Source organism: Pelophylax lessonae, assembly GCF_965119305.1.
Source record: "Pelophylax lessonae genome assembly, chromosome: 12".
NCBI classification, from domain to species: Eukaryota; Metazoa; Chordata; class Amphibia; order Anura; family Ranidae; genus Pelophylax; species Pelophylax lessonae.
The window spans coordinates 172,851,225-172,875,121 of NC_138779.1; the positions used below are offsets into that span (position 1 = coordinate 172,851,225).

Genomic DNA, 23,897 nt, shown 5'->3' on the forward strand with positions numbered 1-23,897 from the left:
CCTGTAAGCCATTTCTTAAACATCACATACATTGGATTAAGCACACATCACTTTGAGAAATATTCTTTTATTGTTTTTGATTATCACGTTTACTGGGATTTTACACATCTTCACATCCGCCTTTAGAAGTTCAATTGCATAATTATATGGTTTTTTGGATTCATGTGACATTTAAGGTTTTTGAGTAGTTAGTACTGAAGACACATAGAGTGGTCCACCTCATTTAGAGTTAAGCGCTGATTTTTTTTTGCTTTTACTGACTTCCTAAAAGACTCTGTAGCTGCCAGGTACACCCTAACTGCCCAGGCCACATCCAAGGCATGCAAGGTCTTTTTCTTCGGATGTTTAGCCTGGGACACATGGGAAGGCAACACAATGTCTTCATTCAAATGACAGTCAGAGACCACCTTAGGAAGGAATGATGGACAGGGGCGAAGAACCACCTTATCCTTGTGAATCACTTAAGGTGAACGACAGGATAACGCCACCAGTTCCGACACCCTGCGCCCAGAGGTGATAGCCACCATAAAAGGCCACCATAAAAGGCCACCTTCTGGGGCAGCGCAAGTAGGGAAACCTCCCGAATATTTTCAAAGGGAGGCTTCTTTAAAGCTAAAAGCACCACATTAAGACGCCAGGACGGCAACAGAGCCCACCCTGAAGGAACCAAAATATCAGACACCCTGAAGAAAAGTACGCACCAGGGAGTGTGAGGCCAAAGGTCACTGGAAAAAGACCGCCAAAGCCAATACCTGGGCTTTGATGGTACACAAGGCCAATTTCTGTTCAACCCCCCCCCCCCCCCCCCATTAAAGGAAGGTTAAGACCCCCTCCCCCATACTGTGGAAAAAAAACTGGTTAACGCAATACTCCCCCTCTATGAAGACACCTAGCTGCATAGAGGCTGCCCATAGAAATATGACAGAGTCTGGGCTAAATGGTTAGCTGAACCATTTACGGCGTCCAAAGTCTAACTACGGTTTGTCTTCTCAGTTAGACCAGGCATAAAAAACAATTGTTTCCTCCATGTTACTGTCTGGCCCTGGTTGGCTGCTGCCTGACCACTCACTTCCCCATGGAACATGAACCATAATCAGGTTTTTCTCTTTTTTGTCAATGCTATACCTATGGTTGATGACAACACGACTTACAAATGTGTGAATTATCCTTCTATTTTCTCACTTGATGTATAGTTTTTGCAGCATTGTATTGTTTTCCTCAATGTACTAACGAAAGAGAAAAATAATTTTAGGTGCCTCCTTGAGATTTGAATTTTTTCTTCAAGGGTTCCCCCAGGGTAAAAAGGTTGAGAAAGGCTATGATTAAAGTCTCATATACACGATCAGATTATTGGACTAATTTTCGTCAGTTTTTTGTTGCGTGCGTGCAAGTCGCATATCGAAAGTGAAAAGGTTACTCGACATACAAAAATTCTCGTACGACAGAATATAATTTCAGTAGGGATGTCATGTGTTGAATTGTTTTGTATGTATTCTTTCATTTCCGAGCATGCGTAGTCTTGCTTACGATTTTTTTTCGGACTAAAACTGTACTAATTAAACAAAAATTGGACGTTGTGTTCACGTACGATAACAATTTTATAGCCTGCACGTTCAGCTTTTGTCATACGAAAATTCGTAATCGGCTGTCGAAAGCACTGTACTAACAATCCGAAAATCGGTAGATAGTTTGGACAAAATTTTAGTACCGATTTTCTTATCGCCTTAAGTCTTGTATTTGGGACATGACCAAATTGTAATGCCTTCTAAAAATGCAGATCCAATAACATTAATATTTTGTGATTTACTGATCTCATGCATGTATTCAGATTTTTTTTTTTTTTTTTTTAACGGTCTCTAAACTTGCCTCTGTGTTATCCTATGTGTTCATGCACACATAGGCTATTAGCAGCGTTTTTTTGGCAGAGAGAGTTTAGTGGCAGAATAAAAAAAAACCTCTGCCAGTGCGTTCTGGAGCAGCAGCATTTTGGCAGAAAAAAAAAAAAAACGCTGACAGTGCCTAAATGCCAGTGCCCAGCATTTAGCAGTTTTTTCTTTTTGGAAGCATAGAACACCAGCGTCCTTAACAACCAGTGATTAGCTGGTTGTTAAAGAGCGGGCCGGGAAGCCAGCCGCAGCCGCATCCTTAGCAACCGAGTCATCAGCTGAATGTAATAAACCATTGCGGGCAATGAAAAATTGTGAAAACAAATGGCATGGGGGTCCTCCCAATCCATTTGGGTATGGTATGGATTTAAAGAGGAACCCCATGCCAAAATTTAAAAAAAAAACACAGCTTGGCGTCCATTGACCAGCAAGCGTGACATCACCGACCAGGGGACCCCTTAGTTATTTAAGAGCTGTTACACGGCAGGAGAATTCATTGGCAGCGGAGGCGTTCTATTCTTTTTTCGGGTCGGCGGTGGTGGCGGGCATCATGATTGACAACGGATCTACACCTGAACTTGTGTTTTGGGCAAGGTACATAAAAAATGTCTTCCTACTGTGGAGAGGCAACCATGAATCATTACAGAGCTTTATGGCTAAAACTGAATTCTAATGATAGTGACATGTCACTTTAATTTGAAGAAATGCGAATACTATACTTTTCCTGGATTTACAAATTAGGGTGGAACAGAATAGGTTATCACTGACCACAATTCTTTTATACCAACTGACAACTGTCACCATAAAGCTTGGTTAAAGTCTGTACCTTGCAGCCAGTTCGTCAGATTACAAGGTAACTGTACAAATATTGATGACTATGACAAACAGGTACCTGTTGTTAAGAATAGCTTCCTTGAAAAAGGTAACAGTATACTGTATCCACCCTGGATACTAAAATCAATGGAGGGAGTGATTTAGAAAGATTTTGTTGGGAGATGATGTTAGATCTAGGGATCCTCACCAATTTAAAATGGTCCTTTATCACCATATTTTCCAAACAACATTATCAAATAAAATGTATTTTCAAAAAACATTGGTTGATACTCAAAAATGACCTGATACTTGGCCCCCCTAATACCTGACAAACCGGGAGTTGTGTTCAGAGGGGTACCATCATTGCAAGAAAAAATAACTCCCAATGTCTTAGATCCTCCAAGAATATCAACTTTTTTCCATCCGTATAAAAAATGTGCAGTATGCCGTATTAATACCTTAAGCCAAAAAAAAAAAAAACATGTCCACAGCCACTGCCAAAACATACCCAATTAGACAATCATCTAAGCAGCCACAAATGCAGTAATCTTATCACCAGCCCCTGTGGGAAACCATACAATGGCAGAACTATTGGTTCATTTTCTGTACATGTAAAAATTGATTTTTGTAAAATCTTACCGTAAAATCCTTTTCTCTTAAGCTCATTGACAGACGTAGTCCTCCTTGATTAATATCAACTCGGGTTATACTGCCCTCTACAGGAGTAGCCTTCAGGTATACCCTGATTGCCCGAACCACATCCAAGGAATGCAACGCATATTCCTGAGGATGATTGGGCTGAGGACACAAGGAAGGTAACACAATATCTTCATTCAGATGAAATTCTGAAACCACCTTAGGAAGAAAGGATGGCTTCGGATGAAGAACTACCTTATCCCTATGAACCACTAGATATGGGGAATGGCATGATAATGCAGCCAGTTCTGACACCCTGCGTGCAGAAGTAATAGCCACCAAGAAGGCCACCTTCTGGGATAAATGTAAGCAAGGGAATCTCCCTGGAATTTTCAAAGGGAGGTTTCTGCAGAACCGACAAAACCAATTAAGATCCCAGGGCGGTAAGGGCGCGCAGACTGGCGGAGCCAAGTGCCGCACCCCCTGGATGAAATTCCGCACCAAGGAATGAGTAGCCAAAGGCTTCTGAAAGAAGATTGCTAATACTGAAACCTGACCCTTGATGGTGCTCAAGGATAGTTTCTGCTCAACCCCCTTTTGCAGAAAAGCCAAGATTCGGGTCACCAAATAGGTACGTGGGGGAAATCCCAAAGATTCACACCACGCGATATAAGTCTTCCATGTGCGATAATAGACTTTGCTGGAAGTCGCTTTCCTTGCTTTAATTAGAGTAGGAATAACTAAAGTTGACAACCCTCTGTCCTTCAGTACCTGGGTCTCAATGGCCAGGCCATTAAAACCAGCGACTGTAGAGCACGATGGAAGATCGGTCCTAGAGACCGCAGATCCTCCCTGAGAGGAAGTCTCCAAGGAGCGTTCGCGACTAGCATGTCCAAGTCGGCCTGACCGGCTTGACGAGGCTAGCCTAGAATTTCCAGGATAACTGGAGTTCCCTCCATCTCTATCCTGCGGAGAAATCTCAGCAGCAATCTGAGAGGAGGGAAGACATATAGTAGCTGACACTGCCTTTACAGGCCGTTCAGCGTGTCTGCTGCGTCCGCTAGAGGATCGCGGGCGCGCGTTACCAACCTCCGCGCCTTCCTATTGAGCCGATATGCCAACAGATCCACCTCCGGGATGCTCTGATGAAGACACAGGTGGTGAAATCCTTGGCGATCGACCTTAAGTCATCACCCTGATATTGTCTGACTGGATCCGAACCAGGCTGCCCTAGAGCTGCATGGTCCAGGCAATCCGACAAAGTCTGATCGCTCTCTGTTCCCACACATTTATCAGAAAGGCTCCTTTCACAATGCCGCTCCGTGTGAAAGGTCCGCTGCGGGACTTTTTTTTTTTTTTTCCACGGAGCGGATGACATTTCATCCCATCCGTTTGCGGAGGATATGCGGACATAATGTAAGTATATGGCACTGCGGATGTCAGTGGATGACACCGCTGACATCAGATTTTCCTTCCTTTCCGTTTTTTACACGGAAGGAAAAATGGGGTTCTGTTCCATTCGTAAAAACGGAACAGAACTGAAAGGAGGAAAATCGGATGTCAGCGGATGGTATTCCGCTGACACCCGCAGTGCCATTCACTTACATTATGTCCGCAAATCATCCGCAAACGGATGGGATGATTTGCGGACACGCGGAGCGGCCGTGTGAAAGGACCCAAACTTGATTCCTATCAGGAGTGATGATCTCTCCTGGTTGAGCATTAGAGACCGAAGTCACCCGACTAGAGGCTCCTTGGTCCGCTTGCTCAACCGGATCCGATTCCTGGAGGGAACTGAGAATGATCTTTGGAAAAGGTAAAGAAAATGATCTGTTCAGGGAACGGGAATTACCGCTCCCTGTAGCACCTAAATGTTGGAAGGGAAGAATCGCACCGGTAGCAGTGATCGATACTCGATCTTGTTTCCTGATCGTATGATCTCCTGAACCCCTTAGTCCGGGATTCAGGAAAGCCCTAGATCTGAACACCGGTGAAGACGTCCCCCCACCCTCAAGCCGGGTGGGGGCGCACCTTCAGGCTGCATTAGCCTTAACTTCAGGTTTGGCTGAGTCGGCCTTTTATTTGCCCGACCAGCGCCTCTCGAACCCTCCTAGAGGGGCTTTGCCTTTCCCGCTCGTCCCAGCGGAGCGAACGAACCCTTTATGAGCGGCAAAGAAAGGTCCACGCTTGTTACGAGGTCCTTTAGCTTTAGCAGCCTGCGGCAAAAAAGTGCTCTTGCCCCCAGTGACATCCTTAATGATCTCATCTAGGGTGGCCCCAAATAGGCGATTCCCCTGAAGGGGAGATTCGCCAAGGCTTTTTTGGAACCTAGATCCGCCGACCAGCATTTTAACCACAGCACACGTCTGAGGACTACCGCTGACATCGATGCATGCCCTAACAAGGGGGTGGCATCCAGGGCTGCGTCACAGACGAACTGCAGTCCTTGTATAATTTGTTCCATCAAATCAGATGCTGCCTGGGGGATACCTTTCCCCTTTAGGTCATGGCGTAACAATCTTGCCCATTCTGATAATGTTTGTGAAACTAAACCAATGACAATCACTGGTCTAAAGGCTGATCCTATCAGGGAAAAAATAGTGCGGGACGCCGCTTCCATTTTCCGATCCGCCGGATCCTTAAAGGACGTAGCGTCCTCCAACGGGATAACAGTGGCTTTATTCAGTCTGGAAATGGGTGGATCCACCACTGGTGATACCGTCCATTTCTTAATGAGGGATTCCTCAAACGGATAGCGTCTAGCAATGCGCTTGGAAACAGTAAGGGTACGTTTTGGATGATCCCATTCCTCTTTAATTTTATTACCAAAACATTTGGGTAAGGGAAAAACCTTCGCCGTCTTGGTAGGTTTACTAGTACCAAAGGAAATTTTCATCTCGGTTACCTCCGCCGGTAAAACCTCAAGTCTTAAGGTTTCCCGGACCGCCACAACTAGTGCGTCCACCAATGCTTCTTCTTGTGCTATGGCGGAGGCAGGAACGTCCTCCTCACTGTCTGAGGGAACTTTACCTGAGACAACAGCCCCTGCAGAGGGACCTGCAGCTGCAATGACCATCTCAGAATCTGAATCTGAAGTATCAGATGAAATAGGGGTAGGCGGGGTCGCTTTCTTGACCCCCATCCCTGACAGGCCATCTCCACCCGGGATACCAAAGACTCCAAAACTGCTGTAAATGCATCAATATTCTGTGAACTGGAGGGTCCTGCGGCCACCTCGAGGGGATCAGGTGGGGGCACCTGTGTGGCAGGGTCCATGATTATTCCAGACACTTGCCGGAAAAAAATAATTTGCAAAAAAAAATAAATAAATAAATAAAACTCTTTTTATTTTTTTAAGACCCCCAGCGCTACAGCGCCCCTCAGTGTTACCTGCTTTAGGACCCCTACAGAGAGAGAGAGAGAGAGAGAGAGAGAGAGAGACCCCAAGGCTCACCACTTGATGCTCAGAAGTTTCAATACAACCTGTTCCAGCACTGTCTATTACAGACAGGAAGTCTTTGGCTTGCTTTCCCGGGTAAAAGGAGGCGGCTCCGCCCCTTTACACGCCTTCCGGCGCCTCCCCATAGCTCCTCGAGGCGTTTGGTAACCTCAAACATGGCCACCCCCATGCTGGAGACACGAGGCTACGCCAATATGGCGGCCTCGTGCGATCTGCAAGACAATGGCGGTGGCCTGTGTAGGATAGCGGCGGCTAGCAGCGGCCTGCGGGATGTATGTATTCGGCCTGGCGGCCTGCGGGAGTGCCTCGGCCCCACAAACTTCACCATGAATGGTGATAAGCCTGGCCGGCAGTACAGGACCCTGGCGGGCCGCATGCGGTCCGTGGGCCGTCGGGAGGCTGTGCAGCCCGTGGAAGTGACCGTTGCTGGAGGAATGGCGATCTGGACTGCAGTAACGTCCAGGTAGGATACCTTTTACTTCAATAGTAATGCCCTTTTAGTACTGCCACTGACTTCAGTCACCCTTACAGTCTTACAATGATTTTAGATAGTCAGCTCCCAAACCAAGCCTCCTGGTTTCTATTCACAAAAAATCACACTCAAATTGGGGGATCTGTGACTGTTATAGGATAGAGGGGAGACCCATCCTACCATTCCAGAGAGGGGCCCGCGTCCACCACAAACCCGGCAGGGGGGAGAGGGGGAACATTCTACTCACCATACCGGAACCAGGCGGGCGCCAACTCCTGACAGAACCCCTCTCCACCGGGGTGGGGGGGCTGTCGACCAATACGGACGCCGTGACTCTGTTGGTCATTGGCGTCCAGGCGAGACGTTTAACTCGCAGGGTCAGTCCCCGTCCAGTGGGACTATGTCGCGGCCGACCCAGCGCGGAGCTATGGCCTGCACGCGCTCGTAGGCTGAACTGGGGTGACCACTGGATCTCAACATCCAGCCCGTCGCCCAGTTCCAGCTTGCTTGCTTGAAGATCTCACAGGAACACTGGAGAAAAAAGCTGTCTAAAAAAAAATCTTTCTAAGAAAAAAATCCTGCCAGGACCGAAGATCCTAGCAAGGCATCTAGGTCCTTACTCCTAACTAGACAGAAAAAAACTGATTTGCTGTAGCAGAGAGAGAGAGGATATACCCTCTGGGACTGCCCCTAAGGTGTGGCCAGAACGTTTTCTTTCCTGTCTAGTCCTACTCCTGTAGAGGGCAGTATAACCCGAGTTGATATTAATCAAGGAGGACTACGTCTGTCAATGAGCGACAGAGAAATAAGCATATCAACAACATCAGGAAAGGTATGAAAGAACCTACAGTCCCTTAACATTATGCCTGTTGCCACAACAGGTACCCATGAGGGACATCCTTTATAGCCATTGACAAATACACATGGGGGGGGGGGGGGGCAATGAAAAGAGGGGTCTCCCTGTTGGAGACCCAATGGATCCATCGGGAACCCCGCCGACAGCTGATGACTCCTGCTTTGTTAAGGACATGCGGCCGGCTTCCAGGCCCACTCTTTAACAGCTATTCACTGGATGTTAAAGGACACCAGTGGCCCCCCGCTCCTTAATGCTACAGCTAAAAAACAAACTACAGATTAGGCTAAAAACTGCTAGACACCAGCAAAAAACGCTAAAAATATTAGCTTTGTTTAGCATTTCTAAAGCAGTTTTGAGCTTTCTAGTGTGCATGAAGCCTTAACCTCTGTTGTGTTGTATTGCAATCGGCCCCCTATTCCTTTTTTTTACTTGGTGTTTGTGTCAAGTATTTTGCCTTCACTTTCCATGTGGTCAGCCGGACAGAAAATGAGGAGAAACTAATCAATCCAAACACCCAAAAAAAAAAAAAAAAAAAAATCTAACAGGGGTTCCAACCTTGTTGTCTGTGCTTTTGTTGAAGAGATGGCCCTCAATTTCAGTCCAGATGAACATTCAGGAAGTGAACCAAAATCTTTTCAATAGATGGTAATAAATACCTGAGAAACGCATTCTTTCCACACTCAAGGCGCACACACACTTAAAGGTAAAGCTTTTTTAAGTTAAGGAGTGGAGAGGATGTAGAACACCTGTCACAGATTTCTATTACTGTCTGTCCCCATTAAGGAGACTCACCCTCTCCATTTGTTCCATTTACCATTATCGCAGAGTGTGAAAGTTTTAAGGAAAATCATACGTTTTGGGCTGTCCCCAGAATACGAAGGGAGGGGAAATATTTTAATGGACACTAGTTTTGGTGACTCCTCTCACTTCCTGTTTTGGCTATGGGACAGGAAGTGAAATCTGCCCAATGGGACACAGATGGCAAAAAACTGACAGGAGTTATGACCCTCCCAAAAAAAGAGTTTTGCCTTTAGTATGACTTTAAATGGAAGTGGTATAGTCAGTCCCATATTCATCCCTTGAGTTTAAGGATAAAAAAAATCCATCTGGTGCCTAATGTTTTTGCCATTTTATACGATAGTCAGGGATCCATTAAACAGGTGCCAACCTTCTACTGAATGGCTGCTGAATTAAAGTGAATGGTCAGAATTAGGCCATAGGTAAGAACAATAATAAGAATAAAAAGGATTAATCCAAATATCACGAAGGCCAATACATAAAATTTAATTTGCAACCCACTTCAAAATTCAGTAATGCAGCAGTTAATACCTAATCAAATGGCAGCAGCATAATGTGCAAACAGCATGCCACGTAACTATACTATTTACTTGGCTTATTATTCTTTTTAATATATTTACATCTGGCCTTCCAGTTATTAACCCTTTCTCTGGAGGGTGCCACCTCACATTTTCCACCTCAGAGGGCTGAACTAGTTCTACTAACTTTTAGATACACATTACAGAACTCTATGTGTGTGGAAGACCCCAAACCACATATTTTCTCTGAACATTCAAAACCTACAAACTTAAAAGATGTTATTGTTTATTCTATACCTCCCATCATAGCTGTGCAAATATTGATCAGAGCATTTTTTTTTAAATAAAATTACTCATTATTACTGCATATCATTATGACAATATCAAACATTGTGACTGATCGTAAAATCATAAAGGCTACATTCACACCTGAGCGTAGCGTTTTCCCGCGTATTTACCGCGATTTTACCGCAATTTTTACCGCAATTTTTGTGCAGGCGTTTTTAGATTGAATAGAGACCAATGGAAAACGCCTGTAATCTGCCCAAAAAGAAGCTCATGTACTTTTTTGAGCGTTGGGTGTTTTGTATACAGCATCAAAACGCTCAGATGTGAACAGGGGCCATTGAAATGAATAGGATTTGTCTTGTTGGGCGTTTTGAGAGCTGATCCTAGAGCAGAAAAACTCCCCAAAAACGCCCCAAAACGCCTACATGTGAACGGAGCCAAAAGATAAAACTGCACTGAAATAAATATGTACAAATTTTATATTGTGAATTTTTCCCAAGTAGTAAAAAAAACAAAAAAAAAACACAGATTCACACATTGTAAGGCTAGGTTCAGATCAATGAGTGTTGGTAACGCATGCAATATCATGTGCTTTCCTAACACGCACAGAAACATGCTGCCCTGTAGCAGATGTGCAGTGGTCCCATTAAAGGCACCCCCATGTATCTGCAAACATGTGCAGCGTGTTTTTGGAAAGAGTCAGGGACTTCTAGGACCGATTCACCAGCTGCACAATTTATGGCATTGCACCCCCTTTTTTTTTTCTTTGTTTTGTATGAGCTTTATTTGTGGTGTACAAAATGTACACTTTATTTACTGCAATGTCTGGCAGTGCACTGCGCTGCCTGACATTGAAGTGTGATTCGGGCTGGTGCGCTGCAATAAAATGCAGCATGTCAGCATTTTAGCGCAGCACTAGACTGTGTTGCATTTGTGAATGGGACACAAACAACTGTTTCCTGTGTGTCCCTGCGGTAAAACGTCTGTCACTACACATAATATGAATTGGCCCTAAGTTCCACTTTAAGAGGGTGCACAAATGTTGTGTTTGGGACGTGTGTGTGTGTGTGTGTGTATATATATATATATATATTAGGGCTGCACGATATTGGGGAAAAAAGAACATTGCGATATTTCGTTTTCAACTATATATATCGCGATATTTCTCTTGGTGGAATGCAGAAGACGGATTAGGCAGATTCGGGACTGACATTTGTGTTAGGAGGTAGAAAAACACGGCCCGACATGACATCTGTCCCACACGTTCCCTCTGCCGCCCTGGAGCTAGTTCTCTTGACGGAGCGGTGAGCGCGGCACAGCGAACCAATCACGTGAGTAGTGGCACAGGGAACCAATCAGATGTGCAGGCACGCGTGATTGGTTAGCTGTTCAGCTGCTCACCGCTGAACGTGTGGGACGGCTGCCAGCACTGTGAGTCCTCCTCCTCCTCCCCCCGAGTCCCGACTTCTCCCTGCCTCCCTGCCTAATGGTAAATATTGTGTCTGCAGAACGATAGTCGATATCATATCGACTATCGTTCAGCCCTAATACACACACACATATATATATATATATATATATATATACACACACACACACACACCCCCTCACCAGCCACTTTATTAGGTACACCTGTTCAATTGCTTGGTAACACAAATTGATAATCAGCAAATCACACGGCAGCAGTTCAATGCATTTAGTCATCTAGACATGGTGAAGATGACTTGCTGAAGTTCAAACCGAGCATCAGACTGGGGGGGGAAAAAAAGGCAATAAAGGTGACTTTGAACGTGGCATGGTTGTTGGTGCCAGACTGGCTGGTCTAAGTATTTCAAAAACTGCTGATCTACTGGAATTTTCACACACAACCAACTTTAGGGTTTACAGATAATGGTCTGGGGGAAAAAAAAAAAATGGGATTTTTTATTTACCGTAAAATCCATCTCTGATGTTCATTGGCGGACACAGCTCCTGTCATTCCTAACCATTGAGTTATGCGACCCCCTACAGGAGTAGGACACTAGGCAGAAAAACTTCTGGCTACACCCATGGGCAGTCCCAGGGGGTATACTCCCTACTGCTATAGTCACTGAGTTTTGTTACAAGCAGTGTCAGGAGAATAATAACTCCACAGAGGGGTGGGTGCTGTGCCTGTCAATGAACATCGGAAATTTTATGGTAAAGTAAAAAATCCCATTTTCTCTTCCATTCATTGATGGACATAGCTCCTGTCATTCTGGACCATTGGGACGTCCCAAAGCAGTGGGAAAGAAGAGGGGTGGGAAACCGAAAAAAAAAAACAAAATTCAAGGCTAAACAGTAGCAAACCAGACGACAGGGGCTCAACCAAAACAACTGGAGCCCACCTTAAAAAAAAAAACAATACACCCTCAAAGAGAATCAGGTCCTCTTAAACAACAGCCTGCAAAACCTTGCGACCAAAGGAAGCATCCGCAGATGCCAACACATCCACTTTATAAAACTTTGTAAAAGTGTGCACCGACGACCAGGTGGCCGCCTTGCAAACCTTTGCCACAGACGATCGATGAAGGAAAGCCCAGAAGGCACTGAGCGCCCTAGTAGAGTGCACCTTGACAGGGAAAGGAGAAGCCTGACCCCTGATGGAATTGTCCTGAACCCCCGTCTGTCTGATCCACCTGGAAATAGTCGCAGAAGAAGCGGACAACCCTTTGCGAGGTCCATCCGTGAGCACAAATAGAGAGTCTGACTTCCTGAAATACTCCGTAGCTGCCAGGTACACCCGAATTGCCTGGACCACATCCAAAGCAAGCAAGGCCTGGGACACAGAGAAGGCAACACAATGTCTTAATTCAAAAGAAAGTCAGAGACCACCTTAGGAAGGAATGACAGGCAGGGATGAAGAACCACCTTTTCCTTGTGAATCACTAAATAAGGCGAGTGACAGGATAACACCACTAGTTCCGACACCCTGCACACAGAAGTGATAACCACCAAAAAGGCCACCTTCTGGGACAGCGTAAGCAGAGGAATCTCCCAAATATTTTCAAAGGGAGGCTTCTGTAGAGCTGAAAGCACCAAATTAAGATCCCAAGGCGGCAACGGAACCCGCACTGGAGGAACCAAATGTCAGACAACCTGAAGAATGGAACGCACCAGAGAGCGCATGCCCAAAGGTTGTTGGAAAAAGACCGCCAAGGCCGATACCTGGCCCTTGATGGTACTCAAGGCCAATTTTTGTTCAACCCCCCGTTGAGTAGGAGCGAGGATGAACCCCTAGAGACTCACACCATGCAATGTATGTCTTCCAGGTACGATGGTAGATCTTCCTAGAGGTAGATTTCCTAGCTTTTAACAACGTAAGAATCACCGACTCAGACAAACCTCTATCCTTTAGCATTCGGCATTCAACAGCCAAGCAGTCAAAGCCAGCGACTGTAAAGCAGGATGGAAGATCAGTCCTTGGGACAGCAGATCCTCCCTAAGAGGAAAAAAGAAATGTAGTAGCGCCAAACACTATAGGCAAATGAAATCATCCATAAAAGTCCAAATAGAGTCCATAAAGGGAAAAAAGGCAAGATCCCGGGAACGGCTAGCACGCTACCCCACACCGCGGTATCCCATTATGTGACATGCTCTTTTACATTTCGTTATGTGTGAGTACCATTCTTTTTTTCAATAAATGTTATCCTGTACAGTCTGCACTATTGTCCTCCCTTTTGTGTTGAGGTACTGGAGTTGGGATTAACTTGCAGCAAGCCCTGGCGATACTTCCTATATCAGGCTATATATACCCTACTGGTGTCAGCATATCAGATTTATTCGAGTCGGAATCCCTGAACAATTTGGTGGTCCATCTTGCTCCTCTTGGATTCATACATCGCTCTGATTTTATTGATCTCTGGTAAGCGCATAAGTGTGCACATCACGATTGGGTGCTAGCTTTCCTTTACCTGCACAATCTGGATCTGGGATCTTGCCTTTTTTCCCTTTATGGACTCTATTTGGACTTTTATGGATGATTTCATTTGCCTATAGTGTTTGGCGCTACTACATTTCTTTTTATGCTCATCAAAGTTTTATCCACTTTTTAGTTGGCTGCCTACACCTTTTTATTCACATATATGTGTATCTTTATATATTTATGTGATTAATTTGATATATTTGTGTTTATATTGTATGAGCGCAGATATCCTACCTCTTTTTTTTCTCCCTAAGAGGAAGCTTTCAAGGAACAGAGTCAGAGTTTGCGACACTAGGGCAATGGTGAATATCGGCCTCATTGCCAAACCAGTCAGAGTGTACATATTGCGGGCCACAGCCTCCGCCTTCTGGTCAGCTGCTCCAGAGAAGGGGCAAACAGGAGCAGATCATCCAGGTAAGCAATGACTGAAAAATACCTCTGAGCCATAGGGACGCCAAGGCCTCTGCCATGACCTGGTGAAAATGCAGGGGGGGGGGGGGGGGGACACAGTCCGAAAGGAAAGGTATGAAATTGTAATTGTATCATGCTCTCTTTTGTCCTTATGGCCAAGCAGAGAAACTTTTGACACCATTCCAATATGGAAATATGCAGGTAGGCGTCTCTGAGGTCCATCAAGGCCATGAAGCAGTTTGGAGGAAGGATAGCTCTTATCGAGAAGAATGAATCCATCCTGAACTTTTTGTAAGCAAGCGAGATTTAGGGGCTTTAGGTTCAGGATAATTCTGTACTTGCCTGAAGGTTTCCGCACCACGAAGACGTGGGTATAGAACCCTCTGCGCGACCCTCTGTTCCTCCAGCTCTTTCAGGGAGGAGAGTAGGGCCGAAGCCTACTTCTTGCATAATGGTAGTTTGGTACGAACATCCTGCACGATTGACAACTCCAAATTATAGCCTCTTATGATCCCCAAAATTTATTGATTGGAGGTAATCATTTCCCACTGTGGGAGGAAGGTCCCCAGCTCATCATTTAGATTTTTTTGGGCCGCTCAGGAGGGCGAAAAATCACCCACTCCTCGGCCCCTGTCTTTTTGGCCCCAAGACGACTTCTGCCCCTCAGACCTCTTCGTGGCAGAGAAGTTTCTCTGAGGGTAAGGTTTATTTTTGAAAGATTCACTACGTCCACGATTGACTGGAAAGGGCTTCTTCCTGTCCGCTGTCCGATCCAAGATCGTATTTAAGACCTTTACCGAAGAGGTGGTCCCCTGTAAAGGGAATCCCGCATAGTTTAGCCTTGGACCTGCTATCACCCTGCCAAGTCTTGAGCCCTTCTTGCTGAATTGGCTAGGGCTGAAGATCTAGCGGACATGCGTACCGATTCAGTCGAAGCATCCATAATATAAGCCATGCCCCAAAAGAGCGAAGGGAAGGAAGACAAGATCATCTTCTTAGAGGTGCCCGCCTTAATGTGCGCTTTAACCTGGGTTAGTCAATACTCCAGATTGGGGGCAAAAACCGTCATAGCTATGGCAGGTTTAAGATTCCCCAAGGAAGAATCCCTCGCTTTTTTGAGAAGAGAATCCATCTTTTTATCCATGGGATCAGGAAGAGAGCCCATATTCTCAAAGACTAGGTCTGTTTGTCTTGAGACCAGAGAGAAGGCCGCGTCTAGTTTTGGTGACTTGTTTCAAACTGACGCATCCTCTTCAGAAAAGTGTAACCCCCTTTTCAGGGCTCTGGAAAATAAAGGCTTTCTTTCAGGATCTTGACATTTTTTAACCGCTTCCACCAGGACTTCATGTACCGGGAAGACCCTTCTTTGCTCGCCTAAACTCAGGGACATTTGGTCATATAGAGACAAAGTCTTCTCCTCTTGAATTCCTAAGGTGGTGTGGAAAGTTCCCAAAATATGTTCCACCTCTTCAAGGGTTAATTTGTACCTAGAAGTTCTAGAGGACTCACCTGAAGGTGTACCATCACATTCCTCACCCTGTTTTTCAGTAACCCCGGTGTCTCCCCACTTGTAGAGGGTACCTGTGCTAGCTGAGGGGAGCACTGGGGCTGAGGAAACTTTAAATTAGAAAATAAATCCTTAAATGACTGAAAGGTGCTAGAAAGCTCCCTGACAGATGCAGCCAGAACCGTACTTTGTTCCGCCGCACGTTCCCTGACTAGGCTGTCCACACAATCCTTACAAAGCACCTTGGTCCAGGATTCCCCCATAACAGCCTTGCATGATAAGCATTTTCTCTTAGAGCTATGTGGTGATTTGGATTTCTCTGAGGCCTTAATCTGGAATACAAAAGAGAGAACACACTGACTAAGTACCTTAATGGGCCCCACAGCACATAGCACAGCATGCTACATAGTGAGTGTTACTTGGGACCGACCACCACCAGGATCCCAGTTACCCCATAAATCCTCCCTCCTTCCCCTCTCAGACCACTAAGAGGGAATCACCGTGGAGCTAGTGGGAGAAGGGAACACCACCCCAGGGTTCTCTTACCTTAAGATGGCTGGTGCTGGCTTCACTAGGAGCAGTCCCTGAGGCCTGTGCCTCTGACTTATTCCTGAAGTGGCCACGCCTGAGTGTCTGTAGCTGTCCCCCAGCTTGCTGACACGCACCAGCCGAACGTCTGGCTCGATTTCCATACCGCAGCCGAAACTGGAAGCCGCGGCTGCCGGCAGAAGTGCTTGCCTCTACCGGAAATGACGTCACCCATCATCCGGCTCAGCTGGCCGCAAATGCGGGAGGCTGCCTGCACCTCTGCCACGCTATCCCCAAGCGTGGAGCACGGGCCCCCACAGCCCGAATCTCCACTGAGAGGAACTGGGGTGACGACAGGCAGCCAAGGTAAGCAGGTCCCTACCCAGCTTCGGCCACCCTTGAGAGCGTTAACTCTCCCTCCAGAAAACACAGCCCCAGCCCCCTGGCCGTTCAGTTCCTGGTGGAGGAAACACCAGAACTGAAGGAGCCGGCTAACAAGGGGGCTAAAATCTGTGTGGATGGGGCGATGTTTCCTTAGAAGGGAGGAGCCAGGGTCACTCAAAGGCAGCTGTCCTGAAAGACGATAAGGGAAAATGAGAGCATGGTCCATACAGTGCGTAGGTTTACACGTGTAAACGATCATACACATGTATAGGTAAAGAATTACGTTAAATATATATATATATATATATATATATTTATTTATATTTATCTCCATCTAGTTCAACCAATATAACATGTAAAAATTCCAGAAGAAGTCTTTTAGTGGCCAGAATTGAAGGGGAGGGTGCAAGGTAAAGCGGAACTAAAGGGATCAATACTTTTCTTTCCAATTGCCCCTCCCTGGTGCCGGCCTCTTCTCCTGTGTACCCATGATACGCTAGATCACCAAAAGTATTGGGACGCCTGCCTTTACACACACGAACTTTAATATCCTCCCAGTCTTGGTCCGAAGGGTTCAAGATTGAGTTGGCCCATCCTTTGTAGCTATAACAGCTTAACCTCTTCTGGGAAGGCAGTCTACAAGGTTTAGGAGTGTGTCTATGGGAATGTTTGATCATTCTTCCAGAAGCGCATTTGTGAGGTTAAGTACTGATGATGGAGAGAAGCCCTGGTTCGCAGTCTGCGCTCCAATTTATCCCAAAGGTGTTCCATCAGGTTGAGGTCAGGACTCTGTGCAGGTCAGTTAAGTTCCTCCACCCCGTGGTTAGAATAAATGGGCTCAGTATTAAGCTAGGGTTATAGAATGGTGTGGATCTAGTGGTATGGTTAAAAATAGGTCCCATGTATATTGTTTGAGGATTGTGGACCATTACAAAAATGGAAAAAGGGAAGGGAAAATTTACTGGGTTTTTTTTTTTTTGGTGAAGTTATTTTTCTGTGTAAATGTTTATGTATTGGTAAAAAGAAAAAAAAAAAAAAAAAAAGTTCCTCCACCCCAAACTCGCTCATCCATGTCTTTATGGACCTTGCTTTATGCACTGGTGCGCAGTCATGTTCGAACAGGACCAAACCCAAACTGTTCCCACAAAGTTGGGAGCATGAAATTGTCCAAAATGTCTTGGTATGCTGAAGCCTTAAAGCGGTAGTATACTCCGCTTTTTAACTTTTACCAACAGGTCAGCCTATAATAAGGCTTACAAGTAGGTAAAATTAATATCTCCTAAACTTGCACAGTTTAGGAGATATTCGCCCTGCATGCAGCCGTAAGCCTTCAGAGCTCCTTGCCAGGAAGTGAACTCCCACGTGCATGCGCAGGAGTGACATCATCGCGACTCTGGCCACTCGCAGTGCTGGAGCCGCCGAACCCGGAAGAGACGCCGAGGGAAGATGTCAGCTCTCTCAGCGGCGTCCGGGCGACTGTCGGGGCTTCGTTCTAAGGTAAGTATTTCATAATGAGCTAGTATGCCATGCATTATAATAGCTCATTATGCCTTTGTACTGCAGGGTGTTTGTTTGTTTTTTTTGGAGGATACAACCGCTTTAAGGCCCCTTTCACACATAGGTCCGTTTGTCATACATCCGTTGACGGATGAAAAACGGAGATCCATGCATCTCTATGTAAAAATGGATGACAACGTATGATCATCCGTTAACATCCGGTTTCATCCGCTTCCATCCAGGTCCGTTTTTTTGAACGGATGAATGTCCTATTTTTCATCTGTCAAAAAAACAGATCAGACAAAAACCGGATGCAAATGGACAAACGTTTTTCATCCGTTTTTGCATTGGTAGTGGATGTAAAAAAGAACGGACGAAAAACTGACACATTTTGACGTGACTGATCGGACCGTATGTGTGAAAGGGGCCTAAGAGTTCCCTTCACTGGAGCTAAGGAGCCAAGCTTATGCCCTGAAAAACATCCCACACTATAATCCCCCCCTCCACCAAATGATTTGGACCTGTGCACAAAGAAAAGTCTATAAAGACATGGATGAGCGAGTCTGGGGTGAAGGAACTTGACTGGCCTGCACAGAGTCCTGACCCCAACCTGATAGAACACCTTTAGGAAGAATTAGAGTGCAGACAGCAAGCAAGGCCTTCTCTCCAACATCAGTGCCTGACCTCACAAATGCACTTATGGAGGAATGGTCAAACATTCCCATAGACACACTCCTAAACCTTGTGGATGGAGCTTCTTTGGGGTATGAGATGGATAGGGGAGGGGGGGGGGGGGACACCCCCAAAGAAAACTTTTGTTGGTTGAGATTCTTTTAATCGTTATCAGACTTTATCCGGTGAGACTTTTGAACATTGTCGTGCATTTTCTTCAGGTCTGCGTATGATGCTTTTGTTATGCTGATTTGTAGAATAAAACTTTTTTCTGTGGACAGCCTTCTCAGAAGAGTTGAAGCTGCAAAAGGTGGGCCAACCAAATATCGAACCCTACAGACTAATGCCTCGTACACACGCATCGATTATTGGCTGGGAATTTTCGGCCAACGTCCGATTTTCGGCTTGTTAGTATGATGCTTCCGACAACCGACTCCGACTTTTCGGCAGAAATAAATCTGGTGTGCAGGCTATAAAATTTTTGTTGGCCGTCAACACAACGGCCGATTTTCGGTCAGTCAGTAAAGATTTCGGCAGACAAAAATCTGATGAGCAAGACTGGGCATGCTCAGAGAAGAAAAAACACATGGAAAGTAATGCCCCATACACACGTGCAGATTATCTGCAGACTTACCAAAACCATATAATATGAGGTCAAACCTAAACACTTTCAATTTGTATGCAATCCGGCAGGCCCTTGCACTACATAGAAAAGGTAAGTCTGCAGACAAAAGTCTGCAGATAATCTGCACGTGTGTATAGGGCATAAACCATCACATGACATCACTTCTGAAGTAGAATTTTGTTGGCCGAGAAAATTCGTGTGCAGTCTAGGCACATTCCAACCAATACAACAACACTGGACAAAAGACGGCCGATCGGTCGGCCGATAATCGTTGCGTGTGTACGAGGCATAAGACTGGGAAGCCATTAGGCTGCATTCACACTTGAGCGTAGCATTTTCGCGTGTTTTTTTACCGCAATTTTCGGGCGTTTTTGAAGGCAGGCATTGACATCTATCAATAACGCTGGTAATCTGCCCAAAAATAAGCTTGTGTACTTTTTTCAGCTACAGACGTTTTGCTTCAGGCATTAAAACGCTCAGATGTGAACAGGGGCCATTTAAATGAATGGGGTTTTACATGTTGGGCGTTTTGGAACGTTTTTCTTTTAGCGATTTTGGAGCTGAAAAACGCTCAAAAACGCCCAGGTGTGAATGGAGCCCTAAAGTTCATGTACGTGTAAAGGCAGGCATTGCAATACTTTTGGTAATATAGTGTATGTATGTGAGCCGCTCAGCCTGCTAGAAGTGTAGTCCTGTTCCTGCTGTTGTGAGCGCTGGCTATTAAAGCAGAGTTCCACCCTGGGAATACATTTTTTAATACAAATACCCCCGGGACAGTCAGGGCTAGTGCATTCCACAATGGCTTGCCTCTGATCTGTCCCGGTGTAACGTGAAAATTACCTACCCCTTGAGAAAAACCTACCCCTCGTCACTTCCGGCCAGGAACAGCTGAGCAGCGCAGCAGTGCGCATGCTCACAGCCCCGGATACCTAATGGAAGAGCTGAGGATCAGATTAGTGCGCATGCGCACTAGTCTGAAACGATCTCGGTGTCCGTTAAAAAAACCTACCGACGCGGCGGTGACATAAAATAGCTGTGCTGCACTATGAGTCATCTCCGCTCCTGTCCCGGTCACTTTCCTGATCTTGGCTACTAAATATAAAAGCGGCTGGCGGCTCCGTGATTTAGGTTTTCATACAGCCGCCGCCTCTTTTATATTTAGTAGCCGAGAGCAGGGAAGTGACCGGGACAGGAGCGGAGATGACTCATAGTGCAGCACAGCTATTTTAATGTAACTGCTCGCGTTACACAGACTGCCGTGAACCGGAAGTGACGAAGGGTAGGTTTTTCTCACGGGTAGGTAATTCTCACGGAACACCGGGTTGCACTTACCTTTTAGGAGAAATACTTACCTTGAAAAAGTATTTTCCAGCGCTGCCATCTCGGGTGTGGGCAGCTTGAAGCCAGCGTGATCCTCTTCTGTGTCCTCTTCCATCTTCTTCGGTCCCACGATGCACTGCACCGGCCCCGCCGTCACTTCCGGTGCGCGTGTCATCCCTCCACAGCTTCTGGGCATGCCCAGAAGCTGTTTAGAAGGGGATGACGCGCGCGCCCCGGAACTGACGTCGGGACCGGCGCAGGCGCCTTGATTCCTGGGAGCGATGATGTTCAGCTCCCAGAAATCATTGCAAAGCCAGGAAGTGACGAATCGCCGCGGCCACCGAGGGGAGGAAGAAGGGAGTAAGGTAAGTATACTTTCTTCTATACGAGGTAAGTAAAAAAAAAATAAAAAAAATTGCGATTATCCATTTGTTTTTCAGGTGACCCGGAGCGAGAAGATGGAGGTAAGTATACATTTAGGGTGGAAGTCCACTTTAAGGAGCCGGCTCACGCTCCAGACAATGACAGATGAGAGCAGAAGATCCCAGGAGCCACACATCAGAACAAGACCTGCTGTGTAGACAAGTGGCAATCTCAGCCGGGACCCCCCGATCTTCTCCTGTGTACCAGCATGGTATGATGTCACTCCTGTGCATGCATGCAAGGATTTGCCAGCCACTCTAAGCTAAGCTGTGCATGCGCAGCTCAGTTTACATTGCGGGGATCGCTGTAAACCGGTAAGCAGGTGTAGTTAGAGGAACAGACACTGCATGCGTCTTCTGCCATAAAAAGTCTACCTACTCACTAAGTGTAAAGTTTAGTTCCACTTTCCAACATCAGCACACACTGCCACAGTCTCAGTGCAGAATAAATGACACCATGGGTGACGTCACTGATAAATGCGACCCCTTCCAGTGAACGCAGCTGCAACCACGGGTGACACTCCAAGAACAGCATAGTGTTGCAGGCTTTCAAGGGTTAAAACTGTCATCCAGGAGGCACATTATCAGCTTTGAGCCACCTGTCAAACATCTCTGAAAGGTGATCCGTCACAGATCACTCTTCAGAGGGGCAGCAATGCCAGTCACAGGTGTGAACCCCTAACTCTGTCATTTCACCATTTATTAGAGATGGTTTGGTGATCACCACAAACATAACAATCTTTGATTACAGTGGAAAGCCAGCATGTAAGCCAAGTAAACAGAGAGCTTCCATCTAAAGTCTGTCACACAAGTGTTCTGCAGAACTCCCCACCCCCCTCCCATAGGCTGTACACACGAATATCCCGGTGTCCCTGCACACCTCAGGTCACAGTTCCCAGGATGTGGAGGCAGCCTGTGACATTACCTGCCACCAGTCACCTGACTCCTCCTTGGGTGTCACACAATGTCACAGCTCCCTCCACAACCGCCTCACCGGCCGCTCCGCCACCAGCCCCTCCTCTCCCCCGGTCTCACCTGTACCTCCCCGCCGTTCCATCCTCCGCCTCCGTTTATAAACTCTTCACCTAGTTTCAGAAAGCTCTCTTCCGCCAGACCAGCGCGACACTTCCGCCTCTGGCCCCGCCCCCAGAGCACGAGACTACGGGTTCCCAGGATCAGGCGTCCAATCAGGACATTGCCCCTTCTGGATGATAGGAGGAGGGGGAGTATATAAGGGAGAGATTTCTGTGCTTGGCTTTAAAATGCGTCATCGTTCTTCAATAGGGGGCCGTGAGGAGGTCACTGCCATTAAAAATGATTTCCAGGGGAAGAATACTCTTGTAGTGGATCTCCCACCACACTGAAAGGGTTGAAGTATTATTAAAGTGGTAGTATACTCCGCTTTTTAACTTTTACCTACAGCTAAGCCTATAATAAGGCTTCCCTGTAGGTAAAATTAATATCTAATAAGGGCTCTTTCACACGGACGTTCCGTATGTCCGTAAATCACCCCATCCGTTTGCGGGTGATATACGGACATAATGAATGTCAATGGGATTGCGGCATCCGATTTTCGTCCTTTCAGTTCTTTTCCGTTTTTTTGGAACGGAACAGAACCCTATTTCTCTTACGTCCTCCGACAGTCGCCGCCCCTCATATAGTCTTCACCAATGGGTATTGACTTCCGCTCCGCAGGAGTAGCTAGGCATAAGACTTGTTTAAAACAAACACATTTAGCATAGACACACCCATGGGGGCTCTCCCAGTGGTCAATACCCCCCTGCAGTGATCCATCCCAACTCAGTTTGTCTCTGCCTAGCGTTAGGAGTAGATTGGCTTGGAGATCCAGTCTCAGCATTCTAATCTTTTCTTATGATTTTTATTTGCAAATGTCTTTACTAGCTGTTTATTTTGTCAGCTTTAGTTTTAGTCGGATCTTCAGATGAAGATGGATTTTGCGGAGCTGGGAATCGAACTGGCCGCCCTGGCTCTCCAGGGCAGAGGGTCAGAGGGATCCCCAGCCCGCCATCGAGCGTTCGGCTATGGTTCGCCCTGGAACTATGAACGACCCATCCCTGTTCGCAGCAGGGATGCAGCCTGTGAGGTGGCTATCTCACTGGACGCATCTGTGGTTAAGTGCTGCAGTGTCCTGCGTTTTGGCTGACGGCATTCCCTGTCATCTGAGGACAGAGGCTTTCTGTTTAATAGAGGCACCCCACGCCATCCGGTACAGGTAAGTACTTTTCTGTGTGGGGCCTCTGTATGGGGTGGCAGTCCTGTGTTGCTGTGTGTCCCCTCATGTTTTTGGGACTCCCGGATGCGATCCCTGCAGGGGTCTTTTTTATTGCACTGCTGGCGCTGTGTGGTTTTGGGGGTCCCTCTCCTGTGTCACTTCAGTGTTTGGGAGGTGCAGACTGTGTGTGCGGCGGCCGATGCGGCTAAAAACCGCGCAGTCCATTTTGGATTTGGGCAGCATGTCTGGCTTCACTATGGGCTTTGCTAACAGCTTGCTGTGTAGTGTTTTGGCGCCATCCGGCGCCATCTTGTGTGTGGCAGAACGATCGTTCCGAGCACATGTCGGCGGCCATCTTGCCGAAGCCTCCCATTACTTTCTATGGGCAGCCATTTTCCCTTAGCCTTGCAGCATATAGTTCAGCCCCCGGTGACCTCACTTCCTTTTCCTCTGGAGCAGCGATCGGTGTGGTAACACTTTGTGGGGCTCTGCAGACTGTCCTTTCCATATTTCTCTGTTTTATCCCTTCTGGCTCAGTTTTGTCCCTTTTGGGGGGTCTGTGTACACAGTGTATTTAGCGGTGGGCTGCGCAATCCACAACGCTTTTAAAGGGCCAATACTTTTTTTC

At 46.5% G+C, this 23,897-nt stretch overlaps 1 protein-coding gene across 1 annotated transcript in view; it reads right to left on the reverse strand.

Annotated features, from left to right (window-relative positions):
* The window catches only part of NR1H2 (nuclear receptor subfamily 1 group H member 2), a 199,454-nt gene extending 177,266 nt beyond the window's left edge, over positions 1-22,188 (reverse strand). The window contains exon 1 of the mRNA XM_082274383.1: positions 22,072-22,188. The gene's annotated coding sequence lies outside the window, so the exon portion shown is untranslated. The remainder of the gene's footprint in view (positions 1-22,071) is intronic.
* Positions 22,189-23,897: the final 1,709 nt, after the last annotated feature.